Raw genomic sequence first — 17310 nt, 5'->3', positions numbered from 1 at the left:
CAACCTTATTTCAGACCAAGAGAGGGTATCCCGGAGGAGAAGAACTAACCGGGTGGCCAGGGATGAGACTGGTTTGTATCGGCATGAAATTGATGGACGCCCAGTCCTGTCGGCAACTAAATTGAGGACTCCAATTCGGGAGGCATGGGTTTTTTCATCTGCAATTCAAGGTAAGCTCGAGCCAACGTATCAGAGGCTTATATCAAAAACTCAGATGGTGATGACCTGAGGGAAATCGGATTGGGATGAGGCGCTACCACTTGCGCTTTCACCATGAGGTCCACCGTTAAGTCCACCACGGGTTATATCCCGACTCCTAATGGCCCCATGAGAGAACTAGTGGTGGATTTTGTCGACATGATACAACCTGTCGAAGGGAAAAGATATATGTTGGTGGTCGTAGACCGGTTTTCAAGATGGCCGGAGGCCTATCTAACTAACCGGAAAGACGCTCAGTCTGTGGCCAAGTTTCTGTGCCGCGAAGTTATCAGCAGATGGGGTCTGCCGGATAGGATTTCTTCAGATAACGGGAGAGAGTTTGTGGATAAAACGGTCAAAATCATAATGCAAAAATTGGGAATTAAACAGCGGCTCGGAGCAGTGTATCATCCACAAAGCCAAGGCATTTGTGAAAAAATGAACGGCGTCATAAAAAATCGAATTTCCAAAATTTGTCAACATACAGGCTTGAATTGGATAGCTGCCTTACCACTGGCACTGATGGTTTGCCGGTCGAGTGAACTACGCGATTTGCATTTGACCCCACATGAATTGGTAACCGGTAGACGCATGCCTTCGCCGTGTTTGCGTACCAGTGGGAAAGGCCCAAGCCTGTCAATTTTGGAGGACGAAATGAAAGCCTATGTCAAACATTTAACCAAGATACATAGGAATGTGATCCACCGTATGTTGTTGCCCGGCCCGCGACCAGTTTACCATCGTTATTGTGTCAAAAGTTGCATGTGTTTTGCGTTGAGTGCCATTGTCATCACGCGATACTGGCAGGAGTTCTTATTCGTTCCAGAACCTCTGGATGCTGACCGGGGCCGTGCAAAGGACTCTATGGACAGTGACCTGGACATGGGGACTTTGTATGGACAGCAGGCCCTGGGCAGTGATACCCAGCACGTTCTATCGCTGAAGATTCGGGGAATGGACTCTGCCTCGGCACGCACTTACACATGAAGAAGGGGGGCGTTATTTCGGGGGCTTGTTTTGATAGCATGTTTTGATATCTCATTACTGTATACCTCATTGTTTATTCCAGTATTTTTACCTCATTTTGTTACCTGCTGGCCGGCTGATGATGTGACGGTACAATTTCACTGTTTGGTGATAGGGGGACATGTCATTCCATTTTCACACTGTTTGGTGAGCTCAGACTGTTTTGTGGATTGTAATGTGCCAGGGCTCCTTACACCTGGTTGACACCAGGTGAAGGGAACCACTGGGGATGGTAGAAAGGGCCTTCCTCTTTTTCCTTGTCATTAGACTGGCGAGGTTTTTTCTTGAGGAGGGGCCGGCAGCTTTTTGGGGCTTCTAACGGACCACACCAAATTCATTACTTCGCAATTTGTCACCGTTGTAAGGGTATTACCTAAGGGGGGTGGTATCGTCGTTTGAATTATGCGGACTTCAATTTTCTTTGCTTGTGGTTCCTGAGAGGCCTCAGATTGCTGTCAGGGAGCAATTGGCTAACTAAATAGTTTGAGCTTTCCTAGTTAAAATAACCTTAAGTAGCATGCCTTGAGCGTGATTTAGGCTGAAGATTTAGGGCCAAATTGTAGACGTGAGCATATATAAAATTTGATTGGGGAAAGATGTTTGGACCTTTACCGATGTTATCTTTTGTTAGACCGTTTCCGGGACTATTACTTTGTCTCATTCATTCAAACTGAATCCAGTTTCAGCAGTGTGTGCGGTCCTATAGTGGGGTGGAGTGGCTGTTGTCGTCCATCACCAACAGCACTGGTCAAGATCTCCTTTTTTTTTAGGACTGAAGTAAACTAGTAGATTGAAAACCGCAGCTGGTGCACAAAGCCATGACATCAGCCCCTTGCCAGGTATAAAAGACACGGGCCTGACAGGGGATGGGGCTTTTTTACATCCATGACTTGGGCCACTCAACTTTTTGGAAAGACTTCACTCTGACATCGGTTGAATAAAATCTTTTCCGAATCAGCCGTGGTCCCTGAAGTGCTCATTCGTCGGGAAACAGCCACCGATCACCGAGTGTTTTTTGAAGACCAGCGAAGCAGCAAACACCATATACCACAGCCACTTAAAAATGAACGGGAAAATGAGGAGCAGTCCGCAGAGAAGGAAATTACCACGGTGTGTGTGTGTGTGTGTAACTTTTTTAGTCTCCCTTTTTATTTTAATTTTTATTTAACAGGATCAATATATAAGACATTGCCTTTTATTCATTCATTCATCTTCCGTACCGCTTGATCCTCACTAGGGTCGCGGGGGGTGCTGGAGCCCATCCCAGCCGTCTCCGGGCAGTAGGCGGGGGACACCCTGAATCGGTTGCCAGCCAATCGCAGGGCACACATAGACGAACAACCATCCACGCTCACACTCACACCTAGGGACAATTTAGAGTGTTCAATCAGCCTGCCATGCATATTTTTGGAATGTGGGAGGAAACCGGAGCACCTGGAGAAAACCCACGCAGGCCCGGGGAGAACATGCAAACTCCACACAGGGAGGCCGGAGCTGGAATCGAACCCGGTACCTCTGCACTGTGAAGCCGACGTGCTAACCACTGGACTACCGGGCCACCCACACGTTGCCTTTTAAATTTTGGATAATTATATGCATGTAAAACATCTAGCTTCAGTGTATTTGCATTTTTGTCCCCGCCAGGCTGGTACCATATCATCCCCTGGCTTGAATATTCTCAACAGATGGACACGGCGTATTGTTACGCTTGCAGACATTTTAGCCCTCCTAATACTGTTTTTTTCTCATCACTGTAATGTTATGACTACAGTTTCAAAGAAATAAAAAGTCAAATAAGATTTTGAATATGTCTTTTTAGCCTTGGGTTGAATGTGCCCCCCCATCAAAACCCCTGGCCCCAGCCCGGCCCCCTCAGTGAAATAGATCCAGAACAGCCCCTGCACTGCGGTCTTCCGTATCGTCTCCCCCTTCCTCCCTATGCTCTGCAAATTCAAGTAACTGTGCCACCTGGCATTGAAATGCCTGTCAATACAAGTCCAAATGAAATGAATGCAGTCGTTGACATCGACATCTGTTTCATTCCAGAGTTTCTCAATGACCACCGTGCCCCCTGGAGAAACCATTTTCTTTTCTACTGTTCTACCCTCTGGTCCGTTAGGTGGTGTAAATGTACCTAAACGCGTGCCAATTGCCGAATATACTACCGAAGAAGAAGGAGAAGAAGAAGAAGAAGAAGAAGAAGAAGAAGAAGAAGAAGAAGAGGAAGAAGAAGAAGAAGAAGAAGAAGAAGAAGAAGAGGAAGAAGAAGAGAGGAAAAAAGAAAGAAGAAGTAGAAAATGACGTACGTATGTATGTGTGTGTGTGTGTGTGTGTGTGTGTGAGGGGGGGGGGGGGGGCGTGTATTTCACGCACACTGCTGTCGACCTGGAAGTAATTACTCGAGGGATGAACGTGAGCAAGATGGCGTACGACGAGGAGTATCCGGTAGGAGAAACGAAAAATGTTTACGTTGACTCCATTATGTTTACCTTTCAACTGTTCCAAAAACAAATTTAATTCTCTCTCAGTTCGTACTATTTTAGTTGGATACCATAATGAAATAAGCCTTTTACACCATGTAGGCAAACGTGTTGTTGTCAGTCTAACTGCTTACAGTTTATTATTAGCAAGCCGTCTCTTGATTGTCTCATCGTACTGGCTCACATTGCCCTGATGCTTAGTAGTTATGGAAGAATTTCAACAGTACAGTATTGGCTTGATCGTGACCTGTCACAGACCCCAGCCTATGATCTAAGTGTACCAAGCTACACAATATGTAACACTTGGGCGCTCTATTTTGAAAACACCCATCCATATCTGATGCTCGAGTGTATTCCAGCTGTATTGTTGGAAGCCAACGCAGGGGTAACATTAAATCGAATAATTGAACTACAGTATTCATTGTCTGTGTAGATACGTAATTGTGGTACATACCTCAATTATACATGCATTGTTTTCCATCAGGCCAGTTTTGAATAAATGCACACTTTAAATTCAACTGAAACCTCTCATACCATAGAAAATTACACACACACACAAATAATAATAAAATATTTGACGAAATACGTACATGACGTCTTTTACTACCCACACTGCTTTTCTCACTAATAATTGTCCGTCTACGCAAGTTAACTTGAGGTTGTATTTGAATTTGACAGAGAAGGGGTTTCCCTGAGTATAAGTTGAAACGAAAGAAGCGAGTAGAACGCTGAGAAATAATGAAGTTAGACCAATTTCCTGAAATTTGAAGTTTAAAAAAAAAAAAAAACTTTCTAAAGGCGATATCAAACAAAAACATTCCTCATAAAGAACCCCCCCCCCCCCACACACACACAAATGGATTTTTCTTCGCAACGCTTCATCCGATTTTCCGAAGTCTAGCTGCCTTCTACTCAGGTACAAATGTCAGTCTCTCTTGCTCCATTTATCTGATAACCATGATCAAGTTCAAAGAGGGTGTGGTATTGACCTAATGCGGGTGTCCACCACTTTTACTTCTTCTTTTTCTTTTTCTTCTTCTCCTTCTTCTTTTTCAATTTAGATTGAACAGTCTGCAGACTTTTAACCCATTTAATCCCAAGTTTCTCCCAGACATTTAAAAGTGAAAATCAGGTGTCATTCTTAGCCCTTTTAGTCCCTTGACACTCTGGAGGAGGTGGGCAACAGAAGGATGCTAACTAAGCTAAATGCTATTATGGCCAGTCCCTCCCACTCCCTCCAGCCCGCCCTGACAGCACTTGGTAGCTCCTTCAGCCAGAGACTGTTACACCCGCGCTGCAAGAACGAGAGATACCGACGCTCGTTCCTACCGACTGCTGTCAGGCTGATGAATAAAAAATAACAATCATAATAATAATAATAATTAAAGTAGGTGAAGGAAAATTGTAAATAGTACTGAGATTTATCCATTGTGTTCATATTGTATTTAATTGAAAGATGTTTGTTGTTTTTTTTTTTCTCTTTCTCCTTTCTTCTTTCTACATACATTCTTGCTGCGGGAGGCTGTAAATTTCCCCAGTGTGGGACGAATAAAGGATATCTTATCTTATCTTTAACTAATGAGTAATACAATTTTTAAAGCCCTGTAAATCAAATCATTGTTGTCCTTCACAAATGTGACCGGTGGGATTAAATGGGTTAATGATGTAAAAGAAAACAGTACAAAACATCTTACAACAGACTTTGCTTGTCCGACGCAGACCATCCCCATAGTTTGCAAATTCTTGTAGGTGTACAGTCTGTAACGTGTGGGCTTATCAATGTAGAGCGTGCCTATTTGTTGAAATGATGATGTATTTCACCGCATGGAGCCTTGCTGACCTTGCAGACTCATCAAGCATAAACCAAACTTCAATCGTCAGCGATGGAGTCCTTCCATCAATATTGATAGAATGCCTACCTCTGCTTGCTGCTTCTATAACTCGCATTCTGTATCAAGTCACATACATAGTTGTCACCACAAATACAATAATAGGCATAATAAATGGTTACTACCAACCCCCCCCCCCCCCCCCCCCCTCCAATTGCCTGATGGACCATTGGGCTTACAAGGGGAGGGCAGGTTTGGGCCTTGCGTGGCTGTGATTGGTCATCTGCTACATTCTGTATGTCTGGTGGAGGACAGGTCCCTGTCAAAACAATTGCACATCTCCAGTGTTTGCCTTGCTGTGCAGCCTGAAATGCGACATACATATGCTGCATTTGGGGAAGGTGGGAATTCTGACATTTATGACTTAGGACGAGGAAAAATGACCAATGGTTCTCAATCATTGGGCCGCACAGAGACAGACCTGCGAGCTGTGAGCATATTTACTTCATCAGGCGTGGCGGAAATATGTGTGATTCATGATTTGGGAAGATGATGCAATTTTGACATATCCAGAGCGATGTGGAGGAGGAAGCTGTTGTGCAGGGAATGCCATCAAAAACAAGGCAACTGAAGTGTCGGCCCCTAGCCAGACCCACGCCTCCTCTCAGAGACAATGGGCACGCGGAGGCGTCTCGCCTTCTCCCGGGGGTCAGCAGAGGGCAGGAGGGCCGACATTGAAGTTCCTTTGTTGAGCCGCAGACCAGGGGACGCACCGGATGTTTCTCTGAGTTTGAGGCCGGAGTTGATCAAAAACTAAGTGTAAACTTGGTCAAGAGTCCAAGGTGCAGGTTGGTCACAAGCGAGTTTTAGTCAATCAAAACCCGGAGAGGTACAGATGTGCACATCACATCTCTGAAGTCTTAAGATCTTGGTGGGGCCAACCCCTTTCATTTCATTGGCTGATACCAAGGGACGCCCTTCGCTCTTTATCAATTCTAATGGTATCATGATGCGTTGTGCAATCCTGATTGGCTGTGACGTTCTTTATCAGCTAAATTTTAATGGTATCTATAAGCGGCTTCATACTTTTTTCTTCTTTCTACCCACATTCTTGCTGCTGGAGGCTGTAAATTTCCCCAGTGTGGGACAAATAAAGGATATCTTCTCTTATATCTTGGGTCTGATTTATAATGGGATCACAATGGGCTTTATTTTTAAAATGTAATAGAGGCCTCTACTGGGCCTTTGTGTGATTGCATGTGAGTGTATTTTTAACCTGATGATAAATATTGCAAAGCAGACAGCACTCCTCATGTGTATGTACTTTGCCCCGCACATGCATTTTGCTAGTTTAATGATTGACATTCTTGCTGGTCGAAGCAAAACAGAAAGCAGTCATCTACGTCACAACCCACGCGCACTATTTAAAATGATAGATTCTGTACTCAAACACCCTCTGCCTACTTGCTCGGATTCTTTACTCGAGATGTGCAACAGATTCCTTCAGTTTTTCATTGATAAGGTCTCTACAGCTAGGACTCGGGTCTCAAATACCGTATCTGACCCCTCTGTCCATGTTCCATGTTCAGCTGTACAAAATTCTTTTGAAACTGTGTCCTTGGTGCTTTTGGAGGATGTAGTTCGCCAGACGAAGCCATCTGGCTCCCCTTGCGAATCTCTTACCCCGCACTTCTTTCAGGAGGTTCTCCCGAGTGTTGGCGCATCGGTCTTGGATATCATCAACAGCAGCCTTTCTTCTGGTGTAATTCCCCAACAGTTTAAACATGCTGTGGTCCAAACTTTGAAAAAGAAACCTGGTCTTGATCCAGATGTGCTGTCAAGTTTCAGGCCCATTTCCAAACTGCCTTTCATTTCCAAAATTCCGGAAAAAGTGGTGCACATGCAGTTGAAACTTTTCTTGGATGAACATAACAACTTGGAGGTCTTCCAGTCAGATTTCAAGACAATGCATAGCACGGAGTCAGCCCTGTTACGCGTTTCTAATGACATCCTCCTGGCAAATGACTCTGGAGACCACGTGTGTCTAGTTTTATTGGACTTAACTGCACCATTTGATACAGTGGATCACAGTATTCTGCTGACTCGTTTGCAGCACTTGGTGGGCATTGGCGGCAGTGCTCTTGAGTGGTTTAGGTCCTATCAAGCTGACAGAACCTTTTGTGTCAGCCTTGGCTGCTCTGAGTCACGTACTGCTCCCCTGTCATGTGGTGTTCCACAGGGCTCAATTCTGGGGCCTCTGTTGTTCTCGCTGTATCTGCTCCCATTGGGTTCCATCTTAAGGAAACATGGTATTCCCTTCCACTGCTATGCAGATGACTGCCAGATCTGTCTCACTGAGCAAGAAAGACACCTTCTCATTAAGGCCACTCCTATCCTGTCTGGAAGAAATCAAAACCTGGATGGCACAAAATTTCTCGAAATTCAACGAAAAGAAGACACTGGTGATATTGTTTGGTCCCAGTGGCCCTTGTACATTCCATCCTGTAGACTTGGGCCCCCTGTCTCCTTATCTGAAATCAACGGTCTCAAACTTGGGCCTGAAACTGGACAGTGATTTCAAATTCGATCGGCAAATTGGTGCCATTGTTAATTCCAGCTTCTTTCACCTGAGACAGCTGGCCAAAATAAAACCTCTCCTCTCACATGAACACTTTGAGACAGTAATTCATGGCTTTGTCACATCCCGGCTCGAGTACTGCAATGCCCTTTACTTTGGAGTCAGCTGGTCCTCCATTAAGCGCCTTCAGCTGGTCCAGAATGCCGCTGCTCGCCTCTTGACTGGTACTCGTAAGAGGGAGCACATAACTCCTACTCTGGCATCCCTTCAGTGGCTCCCCATTCATTTTGGAGTTATTTTCAAGATCCTCCTCTTTGTTTTCAAATCTCTGAATAATCTCGCGCCACCTTACCTCTCTGAGCTCATCCGCCCCTACACACCTGCCCGGCGCCTCAGGTCTGTGGACCAGTCTTTGTTAGAAGTACCAAGAACTAAACTGAGGCTCAGAGGGGATCGAGCCTTTTCTGTTGCTGGTCCCTCTCTCTGGAATGACCTCCCACTGAACATTCGGCAAGCCTCCTCGCTGCCCATCTTCGAAGCCCTCGTCAAAACTCACTTGTATTCTTTGGCATTCGACTCAGCATGACTTGGATTTGTTCTTGATTTTTCCTGTTTGGTGCTTTCTACCGCCTTTATTACCGATTTGTCTTACTGTTTATTGTGCATGTTAAATTGCTCCATGTACAGCACTTTGTATGCAGCGATGGCTGTTTGAAAGTGCTCTATAAATACTATTGACTTGACTTGTCTTGATGTGTATGAACGCAATATCAACCGTCTCCATCCCTCACTCACTCCTCAACCAATGCTATCCTTGTTTACAGTCGAGTCACTTCCCATATCGACGCAACTCACTTCTCTTCAGTGTCCATCAAAAATTCCTCCATAAACTTCAACATGAGACAACATCATGAGAACCCCCTCCTTCCATCATATCACCCCCATCCTCCGACAGCTCGCCTGGCTTCCTGTCAAATTTCAAATTAACTTCAAATTACTTCTCTATACATTCAAAGCCATACATAACCTTGCGCCCCCATCTGTCAGATCTTCAAATTGCCATTCCCTCTCGCTCATTCAGGTCCTCATTCTCTCTCCACCTTTCTCTACCCTCTGCCTGTCTCTGTACTGTACAGTGGGGTGCAGAGCCTTCAGTCGTGTGAGCTGTCGTGTTGGTTCTTTTTAAAACTTTTACACAACTTGAGCAACTACTTTCCAGGCATGTCCTTCTCCTTCTCGGTCTCCGTGCCTTCAGCTCGAGAGTGACTGCCCCCGAAAATGTAAGTCAACGATGACTTCAGTGACACTCAGTAAAGCAAACATGTAATGCGCCAAACAGAAAATCAAGAGAGGAAATCACAAAATAAATTCTATGTTGGGCGGGGGGTTGTGAACACACAACAAACTACATAAACAACTCTGAGACAGTACAGTCTCCTACAAATATGACGTTTGGGGACTATTCCTCCCCGTTCTAGTTAAGATGGTATAACCAGAGATTTTCCCGGAATTCCGGGTTTTTCAAATTCTGATGAAAATCTCTCCGGAGAATTGAGGAAAATTTGCCTAAAATTAATTCGGATATGAGTTGACAACATTGAAAGAAGACGCGTTTGAGTTCGTTGTTTTGCTTTCACGAGTGTAGCCATGTTGAGACACGAACAATAGTAACAGTAAAGAGAAAAATATTTGGACAAAAAGGGAAAGATTGACCGAAATACGTGTCCGTCCGACTTGTAGTGTCGTCTCGGCTCGTTTAGCTTAGCTGTGAAAGTCCTGTGACGTGTGTGACGTCGTTGTGTCGGCGCTGATTGGTTGAAATCAAAAGACGCGCTTGCGTACATGTTCGCGCTGAAGCACGCACAGCAGGCACCAGCGGACTATCTACCCCAGAGGCTCGCTGAGCTTGAGTGGCGTTGCCACTACAGTCATACCCTCGCCTCGCATTCTCATGGCCTCGCCATTTGTCAGAGATTTCAAAACAAAAGGAAGATTAGTCATTGAATGTCGAGTATTTGAATGGCGTTTTGTGTAAACTGATTCATGCGTGATTGGCCAGGAGTGTGTGTGCGTGCGCGCGTGTATTTATTCATGTATTTATTTTTCCGGGGTTTTCAGAAAAATCCACTTTCATCTCTGATTACGCCAGAGGTGCTTGCTACTGTTACCAGCAAAGTCTTGTGTCTTTATTAAACAAACACATGACGGAAGTCCAACACAGCATGAAAGCAACACATTCTCGCCGTACGTAATCAACTCTTCTCGAGCATTTGCTCCAGCCCAAATTTTTAAACCACCTCCCTGAGGTGGATCAAATTTGCTCCAGTGTAAGCTGTTTTCCAGGGCTGCCCCGGAGAAAATTTGCACGTGTGACCACTCCACTGGCGCAGTAATTGAATATTGAGTATTTGAGCGCGATATGTAAAGTTATTCGTGTGTAATGTTCAAGCAGGTAGACAGACAACCAGACTTACGCGCAATAGATGCGAGTGTGAGGAACACGTTCAAGTGGTCATGGCTCAAAGAAAAGGATGTGAACTGAGATTTTTTTGCCTGACTACATTCGGAAGGTCGACAAACCCGGTAAGTCATTTTGATTCTATCCCCTTTTCACCTCAAAAGGCTTTAAACAACAAAGTATACGAGGGAGAAGACTGTCCATGTTTTGTAATGTGCTGTGTTCATTGTTTTACTCTGTTGTCATGTTCCGGTTTCGGCAGCAGGTGGCGGGCTGAGCATTCTTGCTGACTGCCAGTGTTGTTTCCAAGGACCGGCAACCCGAGGCCAAGGCCAAGGCCAAGGACTTGGAAAATTTTCCAGGGCAAGGCCAAGGCCAAGGACTTGAGAAATTTTCAGAGGCCAAGGACCAAGGACTTGCCTCCAGGCCAAGGCCAAGGACTAAGGACTGATTTTGAAACTGAGGCCTAGCCGAGGACATGTATAAAACAATGCTATCATACCACTTGGCAGGTCTTCATGATTTGCAACACCCCTCCATCATAACCCTTTGCACTCCCTAACACTTGAATGAAGTGTTTTTATTCAAAGAGTAGAACAGTCAGGGTACGTGTTATTTATACTGAGGAAAAAAAAATAATATGGTATACATTTATGAATTAATGTTTTAGTTTCTTAATATGAAGTAAATCAACACTCAACAAGCATGACATGGCACGGAAGACAAGTTGAGAAATGACTTTGCATAGAAGTCAATCACTGACTGCAGAAAAAGCGGTAATCTCTCAGTGATAATTTTACAGTTTACCGGCAGCGAGTCCCAGGGACTCACTGATCTGAAAAGTATGAGTGCCATTATGGATTGAGAGAGTCACAAATTTCGAATTCTGAAATGGTCTACTTATTCAATTAGATATGATAATAACACAAACAACAACATATGCATACAATGATAAACAAATGCTGCAAAAATTTGAATAATTCAGGAGCAGGCCTGAGGATTTCTGAAATTCATGGTAACCATTTTTCGGTAACGTAGGATTTTTCAATGGGAAACCACGATAACAAATGTTGGGTTCCGTAAACGTTCATCATGGGAACCCATTTTTCTAATTTGACTGATAATTCATAATCAAGAATTCTGACACTCAAAAATATAATGTTTCAAGGGTCAATGTTTGAAAACTATTCATTAACAATGAACATTACATCAGCATCTGTGTACTCCAGGTTTATTCCAAAAAATAAATGGATCAAAAACTGGTGTACTCATGTGGCATCATCAGAGTATCATGAGTTCTACCAACAGTTAACATGAGCATGACTACACCTTGTGAGGAATGTTTTATTCATGAAGTTACCATGCTACAACCAGTAAATTATAGAATAACCAATACTGTTTCATAATATTTTCACAGCGATAATAGCCTACAAATCTAATGACCAATTTGCCTCGTAATCGTGCCTCACCTCGTATCTCACTCTCGCGTTCTGTGCATACGTCACAGGTGAGTTTAGTGATATGCCCTTTGTACGATTCATACGAAAAATCAGACTGGCTATTAGTAGTAGATTAGTAGAGTTTTTTTCGGTTTGCGGACTAAAATAACAACCCGCATGCGCACATAACATCATCTGTTGTGTCCCCCCCAACACTGAAAACAAAACAAAACAAAAGTAAATTAGAAGAACCACACTCACACACCACACCACATCACAAACACACATACAGGCGCAGTGAAATTGCGTTGATCACACAGTCAACTCAAGTGCGGTGACTTTTATAGTTGAACTATCTTTCGGTACCGTGAAAATGATGCCATGGAAACGACACGCTACCGGTAACGATTGTTACTGTGAAATCCTCAGGCTTGCCGTAGTTTTTTTGTTTGTTTGTTTGTTTGTTTGTTTTGACTGAGAAATGTCCTTGAGTCCCAAAAACGCGCATTGTTTGGAACTGCCTCCCGTGGGAAAATTATGCGTCTCGGACGCGGGACGCAGAGGTAACGAGATGGCTGAATCTCTAAACATTCTCTGAGTACTACTATTATTACCACTACTACTAATACTACATTAATTAATACCTTCAACTTCACAATAATAATAATAAATAATCAAATCAACCATGATTTTTAACTACCGTATTTTCACGACTATTCGACGCATCGTACTAATGGCCGCAGTCTCAGTAATGCGTGACATTTCTGTATTTTACACATACACAGGACGCATCGTACGAATGGGCGCAGTTTTACAGTGGTAAAACATACGCCAGCTTAAACATACGGCATGCATGCGCGCACTCTAACACGTTAGCTTGAAGCATACGGTAGCACGCCAAGACATACAGATAAGATAAAAACACGTTTTTAAAAAGGCAACGAAAGCAGAACTGAGTTTGGGTGTATTTTATTTAGCCATCGTACAATGTTCTCATGTTTTTCGATCAATCATCACCCAGAAATCCATCAAAGTCCTCATCCTCTGTATCAGAAGCAGAGGACTGCACATCTCAGTTGTCATTGAATGCATGCTAGTGTGAGTTGCTACGCATTGCCGAGCGGAAAGAAGGAGTACCAACAGCAAAGTCAACATTTCTCTCGTGTGAAGCTTTCCCACATTTGAAAGTAAAGAACAGAGCGAAACATGGTGGCAGCGCGTGTGTGTGTAGAAAGAATTGAACAATTATGCAAGTACCGTAATCCATCAAAAACGCCGCGTTCCCTCTCGTTGTTGCGTATTGTGGCGTAACTCGCCAAGCGCTGCCTCTCACTCTTTGTAAAGTTGTGTTTGCCACCGATCATCCATTGTTCCCATGCCGTTTGCAACTTTACTTTGAACGCCCGGTTGATGCCAATGTCCAGCGGTTGGAGTTCTTTAGTCAAGCCTCCGGGAATAACGGCAAGCTCAGAGTTCATTTGCTTGACTTTTTTTTCACCGCTGCTGTGAGATGGGGACGCATGCCAAAAGCATAACCGGTGGCTTTAAGTTTGAACTGAGCTTCGTAGGCGTGTCTTTTTGTCGAATTTATTTTCAGGGGTTCTTAGAAACCAAAACCGGAGTTGTTTTGCAACAATGCACATTGCCACACTCTATACAAGTGTTGGTACTGGCTTGAGGCGTCCACTTACACGCCCACCCTTCACCATTGGCGGACTAGCTTGTCTGTCCTCTCTCTCCCTCTCTCGCTCTCTCTCCCTCTCCATATATGTATATATACACGCCCACCCTTCCCTGATTGGCCGACTTCTTTCATGCCTGGCCACCGTCACTTCCGCCTTTTCTCTAAACAGCGTGTCGGCTGTCAGTCAGATTTTGGAACTCAGCGCATATAAGGGACGCTCCGCACCATAAGGCGTCCTGTCCATTTTGGAGAAAATTTAAGACTTTTAATGGCGCCTTATAGTCGTGAAAATACGGTATGTATTATCAATATTCATTATTCCAAACATGAGAAAGCATTCAGTAAACATAACTGGAATCGAGCAAAAGGACCCCAAATCCCAACGGCCAAATCCGGAAATGAACTGCCGACATTATAAGATAAGATATCCTTTATTCGTCCCACACATTATTGACTCCAGCTGTAACGCAATTTACTTGGTTCAAACAAACATTCTAGTGCAACCGCACAAATGTGACGACTGTGCAACAATAACTAAATAAAAGACACCACTGTTACAGAAAGGCTTTACACGCCATTTAAACTGCTGATCGCGAACGGAACAAACCGTGATTGAAACTAACTGTGATGCCGCTCTTTATACGTTGCGCTAACTGTCACCTGTCAGTGGCAGACCCGCCCCTCCTTAAAGCGCCAGAGTTAATCCATCAATATGGGTTTCCTTCGATGGAATTTATTAGATTCCTTCATGATTTTAGCGGTCCTTGGACAAGGGATTTGAGGCTCTAATCCCTCATTGTGTCCGAGGACTAGCAATCCAAGGACTAGACTCCGAGGCCAAAGACCAAGGACTTGACTCGGAGGCCAAGGACCAAGGATCGCCCCTCGGTCCTCGAGGCCAAGGACCGGCTCGAGGAACACATCTCTGCTGACTGTACACCTGCTGCCAATCTGTCTTAATTATGCACCTGGTTTATTAGGACTGTCTTTATGGCTCTTTCTTGCCAGAGAATTGGATGCCGTGCCACTGCTTTTGCCCATGTATCATTTATATGTGTGTGTATGTATATATATATATATATATATATACTGTATATATTAAACGCAAATCATTATACTATTCGTATTTCTAGATCTAACAGGTTACAATGAATGACATGATGCAGACGTATGTCTATACTACTGTAGTCTTAAAACTTATTGTATTTATATTTAATTTTATGTGTCCGTGAGCTTTCATTTCCGAAATAAAACGTGCATTAATTTTTCATTCATTATTATCATATTCTTTCAGAGCTTGCTATCTGCATTTGGTGCAACGATACCCTTAGGTACGGAACATCAGGGAAGAAGAATTAAAAAACCCACTCAAAGAAAGCGAAGCACAATCCTGTGAGGAAATCCATGCAAACAAACCAGTCCCTTCCTGCAATGTTCAGGGCAACCAAAGCCCTGAATGAAGGAACAAATTCCAAGGCTTCATCCAGTCTGCCATACGGAGCTGCACCTAATATACTTGACAGTAGCAGCTGCTCTGAGCTGGTTCAGCCACCACGTCCCTACATCAGTATGCTGGTCAGAAAAGTTCACTTAGAAGCGATGACACTGTCATTCATCGCAGAACACTCACTGCAACTGAGGTTAACGCCTCGACTCATCAATTTTGAACAGGAGTTTGGTAGAGCTACCAAAGCAAGCAAAGGAATACAAACGGAGAGGACCACAGCCGAGTCTGACTGGAGTGGATCTTCAAAGAAAAATGCAAAGAAGTGATTTATGATTTAGGTATTACTTTCCATTCTTATCAGGAGTAAGAAATAAAAAGTGGAAAATCTACTTTCAATTTTTGTCTGAATTTTGTTCAGATATCACCAGAATGCACCACAGCCATCCAGGAAAAAAATAAATAATAATCCTCGTCTCACCCCTTGGGTGGTGTCCGTCCCTCATTCAGGTCGGGTCCTCTACCTGAGGCCAGGAAGCTTGAGGGTTCTGCACAGTATCCTTGCTGTTCCCAGCACTGCACATTTCTGGACTGAGATGTCCGATGTTGTTCCCGGGATCTGTTGCAACCACTCATCTAGTTTGGGGGTCACTGCCCCGAGTGCTCCGACCACCACAGGCACGACTGTCACCTTTCCCTTCCAGGCTCTCTCCAGCTCCTCTCTGAGCCCTTGATATTTCTCGAGTTTCTCGTGTTCCTTCTTTCTGATGTTTCCATCACTTGGGACAGCGACATCCACTACAACGGCCTTCCTCTGCCCTTTATCTATGATCACGATATCTGGTTGGTTTGCCATTACCATCTTGTCAGTCTGGATCTGGAAGTCCCACAGGATCTGCGCTCTGTCATTCTCCACCACCTTCGGAGGTTTATCCCATTTTGACCTTGGGGTTTCCAGTCCATACTCCGCACAGATGTTTCGGTAGACTATGCCAGCCACCTGGTTATGGCGTTCCACGTAGGCTTTCCCTGCCAGCATCTTACACCCTGCAGTTATGTGTTGGATCGTCTCAGGTGCCTCTTTGCACAACCTACACCGTGGGCCTTGTCTGGTGTGGTACTGTATATCTGGGCCTCGATGGCTCTGGTGCTCAAGGCCTGCTCCTGAGCAGCCAGGATGAGTGCCTCTGTGCTGTCCTTCAGGTCAGCCCTCGCTAGCCACTGATAGGACTTCTTGAGATCGGCCACTTCAGTTATGGTCCGGTGGTACTTCCCGTGTAGGGGCTTGTCCTCCCATGATGGTCCCTCTTCCAGCGCCTCATCTTCTGTTCCCCATTGTCTGAGACATTCTCTGAGTACGTCATCCATTGGAGCCTTCTCCTTGATGTATTCATGGAGCTTGGATGTTTCATCCTGGACAGTGGCTTTCACACTCACTCGTCCCTGGCCTCCTTCCTTTTCGGCTTGCGTAAAGTCTCAGGATGCTGGATTTGGGATGGAACCCTCCATGCATGGTTAGGGGCTTTCGGGTCTTAACATCCGTGGTCTGAATCTCTTCCTTTGGCCACCTTATTATTTCTGCAGTGTATCTGATCACTGGTAGGGCATAGCTGTTTATTGCCCTGGTCTTGTTCTTGCCATTGAGCTGGCTTCTGAGGACTTGCCTCACTCGCTCGAAGGGATTGCCCGTAGCCGCTTTCCTTAATGCCAGTTCGAGGTTGCCATTGGCTTGTGGTATACCGAGGTACTTGTAGCTGTCCTCAATGTCTGCTATTGTTCCTTCAGGGAGTGAGACCCCTTCAGTACGGACTACCTTTCCTCTCTTAGTCACCATCCGGCTACATTTCTCAAGCCCGAATGACATCCCGATGTCGCTGCTATAGAGCCTGGTTGTATGGTTCAGAGAATCTATGTCCCTTTCGCTCTCAGCATACACTTTTATGTCATCCATGTAGAGGAGGTGACTGATCGTAGCTCCATTTCTGAGCCTTCTCATCTGTTGGAGCCTTTTGTCATCGTGAATTTCCATAGCCTGTCTTGGTGATTACTTGGCTTAGGGGGTTCAGTCCTATGCAGAACAGCAGTGGGTAGAGTGCATCACCTTGGTATGTGCCACATTTGATGGACACTTGGGTAAGTCAACCAGGAGTCAACCAGATGTTTTGGCTCCTCTG

General features: G+C 44.7%; 1 protein-coding gene across 1 annotated transcript in view; it reads left to right on the top strand.

Moving 5' to 3' along the window:
- The first annotated feature begins 3589 nt into the window (after positions 1–3589).
- The window catches only part of pias2 (protein inhibitor of activated STAT, 2), a 116606-nt gene continuing 102885 nt past the window's right edge, over positions 3590–17310 (top strand). The window contains exon 1 of the mRNA XM_052068257.1: positions 3590–3669. The gene's annotated coding sequence lies outside the window, so the exon portion shown is untranslated. The remainder of the gene's footprint in view (positions 3670–17310) is intronic.

Source organism: Hippocampus zosterae, chromosome 6 (genome assembly GCF_025434085.1).
Source record: "Hippocampus zosterae strain Florida chromosome 6, ASM2543408v3, whole genome shotgun sequence".
NCBI classification, from domain to species: domain Eukaryota; kingdom Metazoa; phylum Chordata; class Actinopteri; order Syngnathiformes; family Syngnathidae; genus Hippocampus; species Hippocampus zosterae.
The sequence above is the reverse complement of the archived record's forward strand: the minus strand, read 5'-3'. Positions and strand labels throughout refer to the sequence as shown.